The following is an 18,214-nucleotide window of genomic DNA, read 5'->3' on the forward strand; positions in this document are numbered from 1 at the left end:
CTTTTAACTAGTTTGCTGATTAGACATGCCACTGAAATAATTGTATACACTCATAACATTATTGTGAATCATTGCTAGTAATGGTATCCAGTCACTAGAAATGATAACCAGTAGTCCTTCATTCAGGATACCTTGAGAAAGGGCATACTGCCTGAAACGCGTTGGTGGACCCCTGTTGTGACCTAAGGGGGGACCTTTGATCCACTTAACATGGAATAAACACCTTTTTGATGCTGCATGCCGTGAGCCTCCTTCTGTTACTTTTGGCAGTGCACTGCCTTATCTTTTACCTCTTCATTCAGGATACCAGAGACCTTTGGAGAAACTGAATAATAAACTACTACAAAATCAGCAAACTATCACTAGCTCCATATTATTTACCATGGGTGTTAGTAATTCATACACCAACATACCCCTGCGATGGCATTGTAACCTACTATACATGTTTACAACTACTAGAGCTAAAATCAGACAATGTAGTCACCTAACACATGGGATTAATTTAATAATTTATTAGATTTGGGACATTTCTTACAGGTATTGTATTGTAATGTATGTCTTTATTTATATAGCGCCATAAATGTACATAGCGCTTCACAGTAGTGATACATGTTGTAATCATATAAATAACAGATAATATAAATAACAGGTCATGGGTATAAGTGCTTCAGACATAAAAGTAACATTAAGGAAGAGAAGTCCCTGCTCCAAGGAGCTTACAATCTAATTGGTAGGTAGGGGAACGTATATAGACAGTAGGAGGGAATTCTGGTAAATGCGTCTGCAGGGCGCCAAGCTTTATGTATCATGTTTCCAGGATTATCCACAGTGCTGTTCATATGCTTCTTTAAGCAAATGTGTCTTAAGGTGGGTCTTAAAGGTGGATAGAGAGGGTGCTAGTCGGGTATTGAGGGGAAGTGCATTCCAGAGATGTGGGGCAGTCAGCGAGAAAGGTCTAAGGCAGGAGAGGGCTTTAGATACAAAGGGGGTAGAAAGAAGACATCCTTGAAAAGAATGTAAGAGTCGGGATGGTGCATAACGAGAAATTAGGGCAGAGATGTAAGGAGGGGCAGAGGAGTGTAACGCTTTAAAAGTGAGGAGGAGAATTGAGTGTGAGATGCAGGATTTGATCGGAAGCCAGGAGAGGGATTTCAGGAGGGGAGACACGGAGACAGATTTAGGAAAGAGTAGAGTGGTTCTGGCAGCAGCGTTTAGGATAGATTGTAGGGGAGACAGGTGAGAGGCAGGAAGGCCAGACAGCAGGTGGTTGCAGTAATCGAGACAGGAGAGAATGAGGGCCTGAGTCAGAGTTTTAGCAGTCGAACAACAGAGGAAAGGGCGTATCTTTGTAATATTGCGGAGGAAAAAGCGACAGGTTTTAGAAACGTTTTGAATGTGAGAGGAGAATGTGAGAGAGGAGTCAAATGTGACCCCAGGCAGCGTGCTTGGGCTACTGGGTGAATGATGGTATTTCCAACAGTAATGTGGAAGGAGGTAGTGGGACCAGGTTTGGGAGGAAGTATAAGGAGCTCTGTTTTTGCCATGTTAAGTTTCAGTTGGCGGATGGCCATCCAGTATCATTGAGACTAACATGGGCACACAACAGTATGCCCAGCATTTTATGGCCAGCCTAGACTGTCTTTGGAAATAACCACAGAAACCTGTGGTATACCTCAATGACATCATTCTCATTTGGATTTTTTTTTTAAGTCACTATTAAAAAGTAACACAATGACAAACATATTTCCCCTGCTCTGTCCTAGGCTTCCTGGGGCTCAGTAAGATTTGACAGGCAGTTAAACTCATCTCCTTCTTCATGCAAAATAGAGTTCTCCTGGAATTTTTGATAAACTTTATTTACAAGCACAAACAGAACTAAATAGAAAACTTTAGGTGATGCATATGTAAGACCCTCCCCACCTCACCCCTTTCCCCCCCCCCTGGGAGTTTTGGATGTGCTACCTGGTGTAGTGCTGCTCACCTGTAGGTTCTCAGGATTGTGACCGTCCGCTGATGGTATTGGGGATCAACAGGTCAGGCTTTTAGATATTATCTTCTTTCTCTTGGGTGCAGCGCCTCCATCCTCCAGGGCCTATCATTAGGTGCAGCCCCTGCAGGAAAACTCTCTTCCCTCCCCCTGAATAACCGCATCCCCAGGCAGGAGTAAAACAACGGTCTTTATTCTCTTACAGCATATTGCTTATCTTCTTGTCCCTGGAGTAAAACCCAAGGAGCTTGAGGCCCCAAGAGCCCTCCTTAGCTCCCTTACCCCCTGATGGAATAAGGGGTATATGCTCCCACTCCCCTGATGGAGGGGACAGAAAATGAACCACAAAACAAGAGACAACAACCACTCTTCAAAGGGGAGAGAACCAACTAAATTGAGCTGCAGCCCCTTTTTGTTACCAGGGGAGGGTCCCAGATCTTAGCCCCGGTAGGTGGGCAGTACCTCGGCCATGGGCCCACCCCCCCTGTAACAACTAGGGAGTTACTTACTGCAGCAAGAGCAATGATTAACCCTAACACTGCCTGCGCTGGTACCAGGGCTTATATGTTAGGCAGAGGAATTTAGTAGCCAGGGGTTAGATGGCTTCATATAAATTAGGAAAAGCCCAAATAGCATGTCCAAATATGGTCATTCCTATCCATAACATAGTCCACAGGATGTAGGCAGATACAGGACAATGACCCCACAATTCCTCTCCATAGTCATACAATACAGATATAGCTGTATATATATATATAGATATAGCCAGGGCTTACAGTTTTCTTGCAGAGCAAGTCCACTCAGCAGGTGGTCAACCTTTCCCTGGTTCCTCAACAATGGGCCTAATCCCATCACAGTGTCCAGGCCTACAATACCAAACTTGGATGTTATTACAGATCCTTTTGCAAGAGAGAATTAACACCTGCAGGTCCCCACTCTTGAACAGAGCTGTACATCCCTGTTTTACATATGTAGCCGAGTCCACTACCCTGGCCCAGTGCGGGGACCTGGCCAGCTGCTCAGAGGGACCCCGTGCGATCGGGGAGAGGTGGTGGTGGCGGCTATTGCGGAGCTCGGCACGCATGTGCAGGGCCTGCCAAAGCGGCAGCCATCTTGGATTGCCTGAAAGGGGCTTTACATGACTACAAGTCCCAGAAGGACTTGCGAGAAAGCGTGCAAGCGGCCATCTTGGACTAAGGATATACTCCACGGGACTAAACTGAGTATAGGCAGTCCTGACGGAGGAGCAAAGGAAGAAGGTAGTGTCCAGGGAGCAGTGCTTCATGGAATAGGCCTAGACTTTTCCCCTTAGGCCCCAATCAGGCCCTGAGCAACTTGATATCAGTTGTGCAGGGAAGGCCCCAGATAGGAACTCTTCCCCCTTATTAATATTGCTGTGCCGGTAGGCGGACGGTCACACAGCAATCTGCGACCTGGGACCAGGCCACAGTATTCTGGGACATTGTGTGAGACCCTCGAGCTGGAGCTCACACCACGAGGGGAATCTGGACCCTGAGGTGAGAGGGGAATTACTGTCGGAGGCCCCGCTGCGTGGGACCTCCTTCAGTCCAAGTCTGCAAGCTGCAACTGGGTACTGGAGTACCCAGGCAGGTACCAAACGTGCACCAACATTCACAGGGGTTAGCGCTATCTCACATTTGGGTGGGATTGCTGTGATGGAGACCAGGGGTTATTGGTGCCACGGCACCCTCAGTACTTTGGGGGAACCACTCAGTGTTTGGGGTCACTGCACTATACTGTTGTTATCTAGTAGTGTGTGTTATATGTATTTCGTATTGTGTACAGTAAAGATCAGTTATATACATTGTGTGGTGTTATTGCCTACTACTGTTGTATTGGTTCCTGTGAGGGGTTATCCCGCCAACGCTGGGAACCCTCATAGGTGGAGGCGCTGCAAGCAAGGAGATAGAGCTAACCCCAGGCTCCCAGAAGCGGAGGCTTAGGCCTCCTATGAGCAACAGGTACAGCAGCACGCGTAGTCACCCGCGTATTTCCTTTAGGCATAGGGAAATGGGGCTACACATACTTTAGGAATAACATATGTAGCTAAGTGCCCCTGGCTATAGCCTTCTACTGGCCTCAACACTATAAGTCCTGATAGGAACAGGCAGTGTTGGGGTTAAACTCCTGCGCAGGGCCTAGCCTGCAGTTGCAGCCTGGATGGGTACTATGTTGCTTATCCAGGGGCAAGCCTAAACCAGCAGTTGGAGTGTCATACCTGGGGAAGGAACTGACTGGGTCACATGTATATGGTGTGATCCCTGTCAGTACCTGGACCTGCCCTGTTATGGGGCGGGGTTACAAGCCTTTCCCCCGGGTATAAAAGCTGACACTCCACCAAATTGAGTGTGGTTGATTATGGATCAGTGTGATACCCTTTTCTCTACCAGAAGGTCAAGGAGATTAGGGGGGGCTCTTGGGTCCTGGTCTCCTCCAGGGCTGGAGGACGATCATGCTGCTATGCAATAAAACTGCCGTTGGACCAACTATGGTGTGTGATTATTGGAAAGGAGTATTGCCTGTGGGGACCATCCAGCAGGATCCTCATGGGATGGAGGCACTGCACAGTAAGAGCTGAGAGAAAGCCTGCCCTGTTGCTGCTGCCAAACTTTAACTGCGGAGCCACTCAGACTTCCTGAACCAGCAGGTGAGCTACAGTACCCAGAAAAATACCCACGTAGTGGCCAGATCTTCCGGTGGGGCGGGGGTCCGTGGCGGCATGGGGAACAGGTGCTACACATATATAGAGCCGGTACAATAAACTGTACATACATAAATAAATACGTTATATTGTTGACAGGTAGGGGTAATGGCAGGCTTAACTTTTATTTAAGAGCAGCCAAATCTACCCCTATGGTCACAATCCTTACTGCACATACCTATACACTCAATCCTATATACATAACCTACAGTGGAGGACCTCTCCAACTGCTACTCTAGAACAGTAGAAAAAATGAATGGCGCACAGCCAGGGAGTCAGGTGTGGAATAAAAAAACTTTTTCTTTATTGCAGCATAGTGAGAGACAAATTCACCCCCTTGGAGGACACAGACAGGGACCTCCTACGCATTTCGGACCAACGGGTCCTCAAGGGTCCTCAAGGACCCGTTGGTCCGAAACGCGTAGGAGGTCCCTGTCTGTGTCCTCCAAGGGGGTGAATTTGTCTCTCACCATGCTGCAATAAAGAAAAAGTTTTTTTATTCCACACCTGACTCCCTGGCTGTGCGCCATTCGTTTTTTCTACTGGATATATCTGGATTCTGGATTCTTCTTGGCTTGCACGCCGACAGAGAAACCCTGGAGATGACGTGAGTGGGGCTTATTGGTTTAGACTGCTATAGTTAAGTCTGACTGTTGTCATTGTGATACTTACAAGTCTTCATTTGCCTACCCACTCCCACTGGTATCTCCAGGGGCAATATTATTTATGTTATTGGTTGTAGTTGCTGCGGGTTTGAGCACCCCAACTCTCTACCCATGCTACTCTAGAACAACCTGATTCTAGAACACTGTGGTGGGTGATATATATAACCTCCCATCTCCCTATAGTAACATCACTGCTCACAAAACCTACTGGGGAGTGGCTATCATTTCTGTAAGTCATCCTGTATCACATGATGGGGAGGGGAGTAACTCTGTGTGATCCCACATGGGTTAACCCCCTGGGGTCATTAACCCCTTAACTACTAGTAGCCCCCTGCAGGGGGTCTACATATGTTTTCTACACATGTTAAAATCCCTTTGCGTAAGCCCACTCAACTAAAATTTTAAAGTGGGCCTACAGAAATAATATTGAAGATGTTAAAAAAGGTTTATTGAGCAGATTTCATTTCTTATTCAAATCCATTTTCATTTCCAGCTGTGGTTATAAAGCTTTAGAGGCAAGATAACTGAAATGTTGTTTTGCTGTAATGAAATGAAATATCGAGCTGCACATAAAACAGAGATGGGAGAGGTTTTAATTTAAAAGCTCTCTCGACTACTATTTCAGGATCCACCGGTGGACAGACAGAACCTAGCTGAACCCTGAAACAAATTAATTTGTCCCTCTAGATCCACCTTTTGTTGAGGAAGGTATTGGGATTGACCTAGTTCCTGGGGGTTCTGAAAGACTCTGGAGCAGAAGAAGCAGAACCAGGGTCACACTCAGTCAGAGCCTGAAGAAGAGCGGGTACAACTAGTGATACTCCCACCCCACCCTCAAAGGGGGACTAGGGCACCCATGCGGTTAACTCTATGAGTCCGCGGGGGTATCAACTGAAATTCCCATGGTGACTGTGCAAAGAGTGACCCCATAATGGGTGACCCTTGTGAACCCTGGAGGTATGGTACCTGGGGGTGTACGAATGATCCACTATGTGGGAATTGCCAGTATATGCAATCATCTAGCTCTGTATTGATTTGTGCCAAGATAGGAATCAGGTGTACCCTGTGAAGTTGATGGGGACATCAATGTTTTTAGTAGGGGGAAATTGTGCCCTTATGAACACAAATTAACATATTGATTGACATGCCTTCCAGCTAATGGCTTTGAGACAAGGAAAGGACTGAGATTATATCACACAGAGGATGACATAACGGAAGGTGGGATTAAAAGAGAGAGAAAGAGCAACAGAGAAGGATGTGAACGGGAGAGATCTGCAGTGACAAAGAGAGGAGGACCTTCCCCCGAGGCGATCCAGCACAGTAGCAGAGCCTTCCTAGGCCAAGGGACTAGCCAGGAGTGTGCATTCTTTGTGGTGTAAAAGGGGACACGCATAAGGGGTTCCGAAGCAGTGAGTAGACCAAGTGGAAACACATACAGGGGATCGCCCCTATGGTCCTGTAGTATTCCTTTTCATCATTCACAGCTAACGTCACTCTTTGTCAAGCAACCGGCCAGCCTACCTATATTCTACACGAGCTCCAATGCTGTGCCAGCACCAACAGTGGCCCATTAGTTAGTATATGGGCCACCAGGACTGAGTAAGAGACACTGTGTAGGACAATTGCGCAGCGGGGTACTATATTACTCTCTCAATAATCTGTAATAAGTGTTGTCCAGGTCCCTCCGATTCTGAGGGCCACTGAATGTGATTATTGTGCACATCATAGAGAGCTCAGGATCTCAGACTTTACCATCCCTTTTCCAACTCACCTTGTCATCACATTGCTATCATGCTTTATGAATGGAAGTGTAGCCCTGTGTAGTTTGGGCTATATTTCTGCTCTCCTCCTGGCAGTAATTCCTTTTAAAGGCAGGTTTACCAGGAGTAATCATGGATTTTCCCTGCTTCAGACTTTGCCCTGAGTCAGTGAAGGTAGGTCACCTGACCCTGTGTCCAATCAAGAGACACAGGGGCGGTGCCTGCTGAAGCTACTTAGAGCAGTGTCATTTCCTATTTAGAGTCATAATTAGTCAGTGTGAGTTAGCTAGTGAGAGGAGTGGAGCTGATAGACCTATAGGGACATAGGTTGACCAAATACCTCCTGCCCTGCCTAGGGGGCAGGGATAGAGCTAGACCCACTATGGGTGCCCTAGGCCCAGAGTGCCGTCAGGGGGACATCCTGAAGGGAAACAGCTGACTGAGAGTGATTGCTGTACCTGCTATAAGCTGCTGCTGAGAACTTGAATAAAGAGTTCTGAAAGAAAAGAGACAGTGGGTGTGTGACTGGAATCTCTCATTCCTGGGAGGGAAGTTCTGCGGTAGGGATTCCACCCCATATCCCTGGGGCCTGCTACAGATGGAGGCGCTGCACCATTGAGGAGAACAAAGGCACAACCCCAGAAACCTGTCCTGTTGTCCCCCATGTCACCGTGGGAGACTCAGGCCCTCCTGTTGCCAGCAGGTATGCACCACACTTAGACATGTAGCCAGAGCAAGAGACACCCTAGGGTTCACGATGTGAGATTGGGTGGGGGTCCATGAGCTACAATTGCGCTAGGGGCGGTGACCAAAGAATCGCCACAGTCCATCACAGTGTCTTTAAGTTGGGCTATGCCGCGACCTGTAGATGCTCTTTTACCATCTCTGGCTGTAGCGTTCCTGGCTCCACGCTTAGCCACTTGCGCTTTAAACTTCTCAAATTGCTCCTCTAGGTCGGCCCTCTTTAAAGAGTCGATTAAGGCTTCCGTGCCTCGTTTCCATGTCGACCCGGAAGTGACGTTATCATGGGTCATCGCGGATTCTTCATCCGCCTCTTGGTCCCGCACCGGAAGTGCGTCACTCACTGGAAGGGGCAGCGGTGGACCTGTGGGGTCGCGGATGGGCAGGTAGGCCTCCAGACTCTCTTTCTCTACAGGTTCCTCCTTCACCTGGCAGAAGTGGGTGGTGGAGTCATTTTACCGCTCCGCTGCCTTGCGATGCTCTGGGGTTCCTCCGGAGCAGTCTCAGGTCCCACCTCCGCCACACTGGGAGTCGCCACGGCTGTAGGAGTTCTACGCGGTTCAGGCCGCACCAGCGCTTGCCGTCGGGGGTCTCTGGACTCATTCGCTCCATCTCTCGGGTAAGTGGACTCTGTCTTTCACTGCTAGGGTGGTCCGCCGGCCGGCGCACCACCACCAATGACAGGTGCATAAGCAGGCTTTGAAACCACCCAGGGTCGGAATCTGGAAGGGATACAGCCCATCCTCCCATCGGTGGTTCAGCTGCGATCGGCATGCATAGTGAAAGTTGGTGATGACCAGGGATAGAAGGACCACATTTCCGCTAGAAATTCCTTCAGAAAGTCCACAAGCCACTGTATAGTCCTCAAGACGTCTGCGTAGCTCCACCCCAAGCGTTTTGCTCCGTCGAGTTTTCTCAGGGGGTAACTGAGCGGCCGTCGCAGATGAATTATTGGTGGGAGAAGGAGGGCTGTATCCCTTCCAGATTCTGACCCTGGGTGGTCTCAACGCCTGCTTATGCATATTGCTTGTGAGTGTAATATATCTTACTATTATATATTATAAAGCAATCTGCACCATTTGTGTCTTCTCTATTTTTGTAATCCCCTTCCCTCTTGTCTCCACACTTCACTCATCTGGCCATGACGAACACCATCGCAAGAGTGTCCCGATACACACACCAATTGGTTACTCCGAATAACCAAACTGCCTAAATCACTCACGGACAATGTGTGTGAGTTATTTATACATTTTTCTCATGTCACACTTATGCAAAATACTGTATTGCACTACAGTATATTTGTATTTTATTTTTCATTTACTGTACCCTTGGATTTATTTGCGCTCCTGGTTCTCTGCTTCTACCATTCGTTCATGGACTTGGATTGAGACCATTTCTGGAGCAGCACCATTTCCAGGGACTGTCTAAATGTATTATCTTTATCACACAAGTGTGTTCACATTGTTCACTTTTAAATATTTGCGCTCGATTCTTTTCTGTTTGCATAGACAAATGTAAAAAGTTTTTGTCCTAAGACAAGGTCACATATGGATTAATATTGTAACATATAAATCATCCTTTCCGTGCAGCTATAAAATGCCCATAGTTCTACACACACATACCCAGCTGTGTAGCCCAGGACATAGAAAAGATTCCGAGAATGGAACATGAGCTTCCAACTTGATCACTTGGGAAAAACAGAGAAGGAAGAGTCAAACTGTAAAAGTACAATTTGTTGTTGCCTGCAAAAGAGAACAAAAACTATTTTACAAGTAGAATTGAAGAATTCTTTGAAATTCTTCTTCTTCATTTTTATAGTTACTATATATTGTTTGCTAGATGCAGCCAGGAATCGGTGCAGTGTTCACCATAATTTTTTAATATCGAATACAGGGCCAGGGTGCTTTCTGGGAACTTGTTATGATAGAGGCCCTAGGCAGCCAGTCACCCCTTTATCTGCTGTCATACCTGCTGCTCCCTTTGTTCTTCCCTGCGTGCTGTCATATTTTCCGTTTTTATCAGATACAAGTCATATGTTTTTATACGTGGGTGTATGTATATTTTATCAGTTTTCCTATAGATTAATCCGTTGACTGCCAAAACAGTGTGATCACGTGACCGCTCCGCGGAGCAATCACATGATCACAATGTCACTGATCAGGCGAACGGAAGAGGAAGTGTTCTTTTCCATCCAGATTGCGTTCAGCCCACCACCGGAGCACCGGGCAGGATCTCCCCTAGAAAATTAGCAGAAAGCTCATGGCGTAGCCACTTTGCCAGACCCCATAACGTAGTGACCTTCATCATAGGGCACTCAAATGGTTAATGTTAGTGAACACAATGGCTGCATATTTGCTACGGTTGCTCATGTTAAAGTTATTCCTAGATATTATTAATTTATTATAAAATATGTTGGAGTTCGTACTTCAAAGAAAAGCAAAATCCCCGAACAGCGAGTGTTGCTTTTCCCCTTAGATAATTATATTCCATAAACACATTTATTAACATGATTTTTTTTTTTTAACTCCAGCTCACGACTTCAAAAGGGATATATCTGATGCATACATATATATATATTGCCCAAGGTTATATCTTCACTTAGGTTTGTGTCATCTAAGGGTATACTGAATTAGTTGTCTAAATTGGCATATTTTAAAAGTGGAATAAAAAAAAAATCCTTTGCAACATTTTAAAAGATTATTAGTCCTTATTCGGGACATTACTTATTTTGTGGTCATCGTTCCCACAATCCAGAAACTTGCTTTTTGTCCATTAAGCCTATTCAACTGTCTGCTTTATTTGCAGCAGTTCATTCTGGCTTTTTCTTTGTGTATGTGCTGGAAATCCCAGCGCGGCAGAAACTGTAGCAGGCAGTACCTACCATGCTTAGTGTACGTCAATTGATCAATTGAATTTGAAGCAACTTTTATTATTCCACAAACCTCCTCGACAACAAAGGAGCATTGTAAAATTATATATGTTTGTGTGTGTGTGTGTGTGTGTATATATGTGTGTGTGTATGTATATATGTATGTACTTGTATGTATATATATGTGTAGCCCCGGTAAGAAATGGGTGCTATATATCTTTCTCCTACTGGTGTAAGTCCTGTTAAGGGCAGGCCGCCGGTAGTTAACATGGGTTTCCCCCCCACTTAAGCCCTGCCTTGAGTGATGGAGGCAGGCCTCTGACTCTGTGTGCAGGCCTGAGACAGAGGGGAGGTCCTGCTGACATCATGAGGGGTGGGGCTGTCTAAAGTTAGTTCTGCCTGTTCCTGTAAGAGACAAAGGGTTCTGTCCTGGGAGCTGAGGAGTGAAGTGCTAGTCTGGAGTTAGTTAGTACTTTTGGAGAGGAGTGCTGGAGTGTCTGACCTGAGAAACCATGATTAGAGTGACACCTGTGCTTGGAGAGGAGGCAGAAGACCAGCCTGTTTAGAGCTGATAAAACTATAGGCGGTGGACCAATGCCCCTCACCCTGCTCAGGAGGTGAGGGGAGAGGATCTTGCCTCACCCAGAGGGTATACCCTTGGGGTGGGTGTCGTAGGGGGTATTGAAGCCCCATATAGCCCATCCTGCAGGGGTACATCCTGGAGGCGAAGGAGAGGAAGACAAGACCATGTACACTGCATATGAACTGCTGCTGTACAGAATAAAGAGACATTGCTACTTTTAACACAGAACTGACTGAGACTGGAATCTCTCTTCCCTGAGTGGGAATTCTCTGTAAGGGTTCCACCCCATATCCCTGGGTCTTATAGAGATGGAGGCGCTGCACCGTTGCTAAGAAGAAGATGGAGGCATATACCCCAGAAGTCTGTCCCTGTTATCCCCAATACCAACGCGGGAGACTCAGGCCCTCCTGTTCCTCACAGGTATGCACCACCAACATGCACGTAGCCAGCCCTCACTACACCCTAGAGGTCCAATCTGCGACCGGGGGGGAGGGGGGGAACATGGGTTACATATGCATAAATTATGAAGCATAAAGTGAATCATATACAGGGGGAAACAGAAACAAGTTGATGGCATAACAGATACGTGTATAAACCCATTTAAACCCAGCTAACAAAGGAAATAATCAAGGAAATAATAAAGGAAATAATCAAGGAAATAATCAAGGAACAGCTCTTTCACGTGTTCATGCTTTTTAAGTCCATGAAGCATTTGATGACCAACTCCCGGAGGAGGGTTACAGCCGCTCTGACAGCGAAGAACACGTAGTATGCCTGGCTGAGCGCATGAAGGAGGACATGGGTTAGCTGGAAACCTGGGGATACAAGTCCAAGTAAAACTATGTATGGTTAGGCATGTCTGTCATAATAAAAGTGATCTGTAATAGTAATTGCAGGGTGGGCACTTAACCTTTAGAGTGTCCTTATCACATACCTGCTACATCATGGACCCTGGCACGCCAGAGGCCCCATTTTGATGTGGCAGGAACGTCATAGCACGAATGCTCATTTTCTAGGGAATAATCGGGCTAAGCCTTGCATTAAAGGTCAATGTGCAAGGTCACCTGGCCCTTTATATGCTGCCAAGTTTCTAAGTTGGCAACATTTTTAAAATGCCCAAATTTTCAGTTTGCAGAAATGTCCCAGAAAAAAACCCTGACATGATGATGTAACGTGACGTAACGTGACGTAACGTGACGTAACGTGACGTAACGTGACGTTCTTATAGGGAAATCAAAATGAACAGTGCTGTCCACAATATCCCAACACATGTCCCACAAAAAATATATACAAATTGCGTTTGCTTTCCAGTTTTCATCTCAATCACATCCGAACGTTTTCTATCATGGTGATAAATTCGTGTAAATTCCTTTGTGTAGGTCCTTATCATGGCTTTATTATAAAAAAAATAAAGAAGACAAAACATCCCCACCTGCCTTTCCTCATTACCAAGTCATTCGTCGGCACGGAGCAGACTTGTGAGCAGGAAGAAAAGATGAAGATTTTGAAGAAAGCAAAGAAGCAGATACCTGGAGTTAAATGTTGTGCAGCGAGTTCTGTTGTTTTTACTTTGTGGGAAAGAAAGGATTATGTTCATACATTGGATTATAAAACTCAAATCGATCTTGAAAGACTGTAGAGGACCTCAACGTGTATGGGGTAAGTAGACTTTTTTAAAGTAACTACTTGAGGGCCACGGGAGCCTCACTTGCAAACAAGGTGTTAATAAACTCTTGATGTTTATTGTAATGTATATTTTAGTAATGTTTTCTTGTTTCGGTGGCCTACAGCCCTATTCGCTAGCTTTAGCTAACAGCGCTGTAAATCATCCGTACAGATATGTGGTTTGTTACATTCTTGGGGTAGGAGTAGTGAGGGTGGGCCATGGGGGAATGTGCCCCGGGGAGGGTGGTTAGGACCCCATCAGAACCTTGTTTGCCTTGGGGGTTAGTTTGTGTTAGGGGTTGCTAAGGCATTGCCAAGCACTCACTACCTTTTTAGCCTCTTTACTATGTACTGGGGAAAGGTAATATAGTGTTTGTAATACATTAAGCCCTTCGTAGAACTTAGTGGCCAGCTTGTTAGTGGTTGCCTATGACTGTATTGGGCTCTATGAATGAAGAGGTATGTGTGCGCTGATGCAGTTGCATTAAAAAAAAATTCTGCCTAAACGCAACATATTTATGAAATATATTTCTACTGTTTTTTAATTTACTTTACAGTAAGGCCAGTGAAATATGCAATCTAACCAAGACACGTTACTATTCATTTGAATGGACCGCTGTATACATTTTTAATGTATTTTGGTGCTGGAACGTATAGAATAGCACCGCTTTGTAAATATGTGTCTGAAGGGGTTTTTTGTTTGTTTGTTTTCTTTTACAAATTAAGGTTGTTGGCAATAAATTGTAAGTAGGAACATTGTTAATGATTTTATTGCCATTTACTGGATGGAGTAGGTCAGGAATTTATTTTCTCTTTCCTTGTGCAGAAAAATTGGCAAATCTTGCTCTGGCAATTGTTGCTTTTAGTTTTTCCATTTCTTACTTGTATTTTACCTTTTTTAGGCATTTTTACTATATAACTGTGGTGCTGGCCCTCTGAGAAGTATTGCACATTTCAATCACAGCTTAAATGTAAGCTATACATTGAGTAAATCTATTGTTGCTGTTCCTTCACATCGCTTTTTTGTGCTTGGATTCATATGTAGGGTTGCTAGGTGTCCGGTATTGAACTGGACTGTCCTGTATTTGGATACTCTGTCCAGACAAAAATGAGAGGTACTGTAATACTGGACATGTATGTGTCAAGTATTTTCCTCCCTGGATATAGTGACCTGACGCACCTTTCACCACTGAGTCCAGAATTTTTGGAGAAGCCACCTGGCAACCCTATTCATATGCCCAGATTCACTAAAGGCTGCTACATTTTAGCATGCTTCGACTCTCCATTCAAATGAATGGGGGTTAGGCCTGCAAGAAGTTATCACCCTTTAGTGAATCTTGGCCTTACAGATTTGCAATATCTAATTATGACAGTAACTGCAATGTTGAGATTATCTGAGTGCACATTATACAGATTACAGATGTAGCTAATCTTACTGTCTCCAGTGCCACTGCCACCCATGGTCATTCGATCGCGGTGGTCACAGCACCTGAGGATTAACCCTGCAGTGGATCCCATTCAGAAGCATGGGCTGTCATGGGAGACCAGAACTTAACACCGGGATCAAGGCACCAGACAGGACAAAGCAGTTCAATAAAGAGTATTTTTTCTGACCGGAGCCAAAAAGCACAACACAAAATCAACATCAGAGTTTACACTCACCAAAACAGGAAATACTGGGGGAATCCTAGCTACCTAGGTGCCAGGCGCCACTTCCAACACTCACCCATGGTTATCTTCCACTCCTGTGGAGGTAGAGAGTGTCCAGACCTCTCTGGTGCAATTCGCGGTTGAGCACTTTCAAATTCCCCCGCTCAAAAGTCCTGCTTTCTGCTTCTCCCGCAACTCACAGTCCCGCAGGACAGAAGCACTTAGAAATCTCCCACTCAGATAGGCTCCCAGCCTCGTTTTCAGGTGTCTCCGGCACAGCCTCGGAGCACACCGCTTAGTTCACCTCCATGCAAGGACCAGACTAAGACCTGAAACGCTGATTGGGTTCTGCTTACATAGATTCCCCACTGCCATAGGGAGTCATGGTAGATGGCGAGGCAACCAATCACAGCACGGATGCTGCACAGGAAAAAATCAGGACACGAGGGCTCATCTGCATTGGCCAATCAGGGACAGAGGCGAGTTGAAGAGCTTGAAGGGAAATATGAATGGGCCAATGGGAGCAGTGCCTACCAGCGGGAACTTAGCAATGGCTTCCCCGGCCAGCAAGATATCCCCTGATGGGCTTGGTGCCCCGATGTCTGTGGGAATAGCCAAATGCTCCGCTTTTTGGGGCGAAGGGCCCCCATGTCCGATCTCTGCTTCCGGCAACTCTCCCTTTGTTGCCTCCTCCTCTCTCCCTCCAGTACCAGCAATAGCCAGTTCCCCGAACATGGAGGCTACACAATGGTTTTCTTAGCTCCATATGTCCAGAGACCTTGGACATGCTTTATAGTGTGCACAATAAAAATAAAGAATTACAGTTACAGGGTATGCACGGGGCCGTCGGGTATCTTAAGATGGGGTAACTCCAGGGTCTGGTGTCCAGATGTGCCCCAGGAAAGAATGGGCAGGGGGCAGGGACCGGGCTTAACCTTTATTATGCTGGTCCCTGGGCCCCTTTCTGTCACATGGACCCCCAGCAGAGCGATCGTAGAAGACACTCTCCAGCGCCGCAAACTTTTCCTTCTTCAACTGCGGCTCCAGGGGCAGTGACTCTTGGTACATCTGTACATGCATATTAAGCTACATATTCTCTCCTCCTAATGCAGAACTAAGAGAATCAAGTTGGACGAGCTAAATATAGAGAAGCTGCTGTGGCCCCTTGTGATACAACAGTTTTTTTCTATAAAACAGCTGAAAACTATTCCTCTTCTTAATTCAATTGCTTCTTCCTGCTGTGGGCTTACCTTCAATCCTATGATAAACACGCATACTGTATATTCTGTGTGCAGCTCTGCTCTCTGTGCTCTCTGCCCAATCATAAATGATACAATTTTATCATGTAGAATGTTTTTGTTTTTTTTATATATATTATCAGAACAAATTATGTTGTCAAACTAAGGCCCCATGTTTACTGAACACTACATTGGTTAGAGCAACAATGTCATTTTCTTGTTGGCTCTAGATGCAATTTCCAGTATGCCAGGTTTGATTCAATACTAGTTTCTTTTCCAATGATCATTTGGCACACAGTGACAGCTATTCATGTGCCAAATATGTGCAAAAACAGATGTGTGAGACTCTAAATTCCATTACAGTTGGGAATTTTTGGACAATACTAGAAAACAACTTGAAAAATATTTGGAATTATGTCAGTTTCCTGTTAGATAAGTTCACTTGTTGTCTTACACTTTGGTTTTTAACAGTATAAAGCATTGTGAGTTTGATATTTTAGCATGTATGTAATCTATATCAGAACTGCGTTTTTATGTATCAAGCTCATGTGCCTCAGGACACAGCTTTCGCAGGATGAAAGTTGTATTGTGCTATAGATGGGTTTTTTTTCAGACATAGAAAGCAATACTTACGTTTGACATGGACTAAATGTTACTGACCATACAGATGAATCATAATAACATTATAAAGATGCAAGAAGAAATTATTTTAATCCAAGAGACCAATGATTACAAGATACGGTGACAGTCACAGTCTGTGTAAATCAGAAAGAGGTTCAGTATGTATGCTTTCCAGCATGCAGGAGGTTAAACTCCTCTGTAGAGGCAAGCTGCAAGTGCACCTAAATAAGGCAGACTGTACCCCTAACTGCAAGGGGCTTTGAAAAGGAAGTCCGCATGCTGCCAGACCTGAGAGACTTTCCCCAACCAGTAAGGACACTGGTTGGTACGGTTACCTAGGCCTGCTGGACACGGCGCCTGCACGGGGACAACAACCAGCAAAAGAAACCGCCACAAAACAAGCAAGCTTGCTGGACGCAGGGCTTGTCTACAAGGAAGTGGCGTTCCATAGTCTGCTGGAGGGAGCACCACTGCCTTTCTGCAAGGGGTCACATTTCCAGAGGGATTTCCTAGAGACTCCTGGGATGAATTCCCAGCACCACAATATGGATGGTATATTTTGATACCTGACATTTTGTTATGTTTTAAACTGGCTACCGAGTTGGTCAGTTAGGGCAATGGCTGTGTAGTTAGCCTCCCTTCTGTGGAGTAGGCTTTATTTTTATTCTTTGTTTTACCTTAAAAGGGACAGTGTATCCAATATTGTGTTGTTGCTATGGAGAAATAAATCACTGCAATGTTTCTACAGCCTAAAATACACTGTCTTGACTATTACTGACTCTACCACTTGGCCTTCCTGGCACAATACCTATAGAAGAGTTTGCTGAAATAAAGACATTGACTCAACAAAATCATGACAGGGTGAAATCCGATCTTAGTATTCGTAAGAATAAAAAATATCAACAAGTCTAAAAGGACTATATGTTGGGTTCTGTAAATATCTGGAAATGATCAAATTCTAAATCATATTCACGTTATAAGAAGCCACCTGGTTTCTCATGTAGAGAAATCAAAGGGCCATCTGTGTCAGAAGAGGAAGTTGATGGAAAGAGATGTAACAGGCCATGTATCTTCCAAAGATAATGAATAACCTCAACTTTCCCCAGGATGGAAACAATAAACATGGAGGTAGAGGGGAAGAAGGAGACGTTACCACAACAACAATGAGGAAAACACAGATCAAAATTACAATATATGTTTACATCAAATGCTAGAGAGAACAATACAGATATTGTTGATGATAATCAATAAAAAATAGACAAAATTGATCAAAATGAATGTGTTAAATCAACCTCTGTACATGTACTTAACTTTAGCCAATAGTCTATAACAAATTTTTAACAAGTCGTAATTGATGACATAGATATATGTTATATACTTTTTAAGTACAAGAGAAGACTACAAATTTCAACGTATGCATCTGAGAAAACTATTTTAAAAACATTACAAAGGAGCAGTCTATAATAATAAAAAAAGTTTGATAAAAGAGATAGGATGGTGTTATTGAATTGTGATTATATAAAAGAATATGATAAACAATTTAATTATATTAAACATTATAAACCATTAAAGAAAGACCCAACAAAAGATGTAAAAGATACATTTTTAAATTTGTTATGAGAAGCAGGACAAAACAGTAATTTGAACAAACATGATGTTAAATATGTAACTGGTTTCCTTTCCACGTACACCTGTTTATTACACCGTACCAGA

The sequence above is a fragment of the Ascaphus truei genome, chromosome 2, assembly GCF_040206685.1.
Source record: "Ascaphus truei isolate aAscTru1 chromosome 2, aAscTru1.hap1, whole genome shotgun sequence".
NCBI lineage: Eukaryota > Metazoa > Chordata > Amphibia > Anura > Ascaphidae > Ascaphus > Ascaphus truei.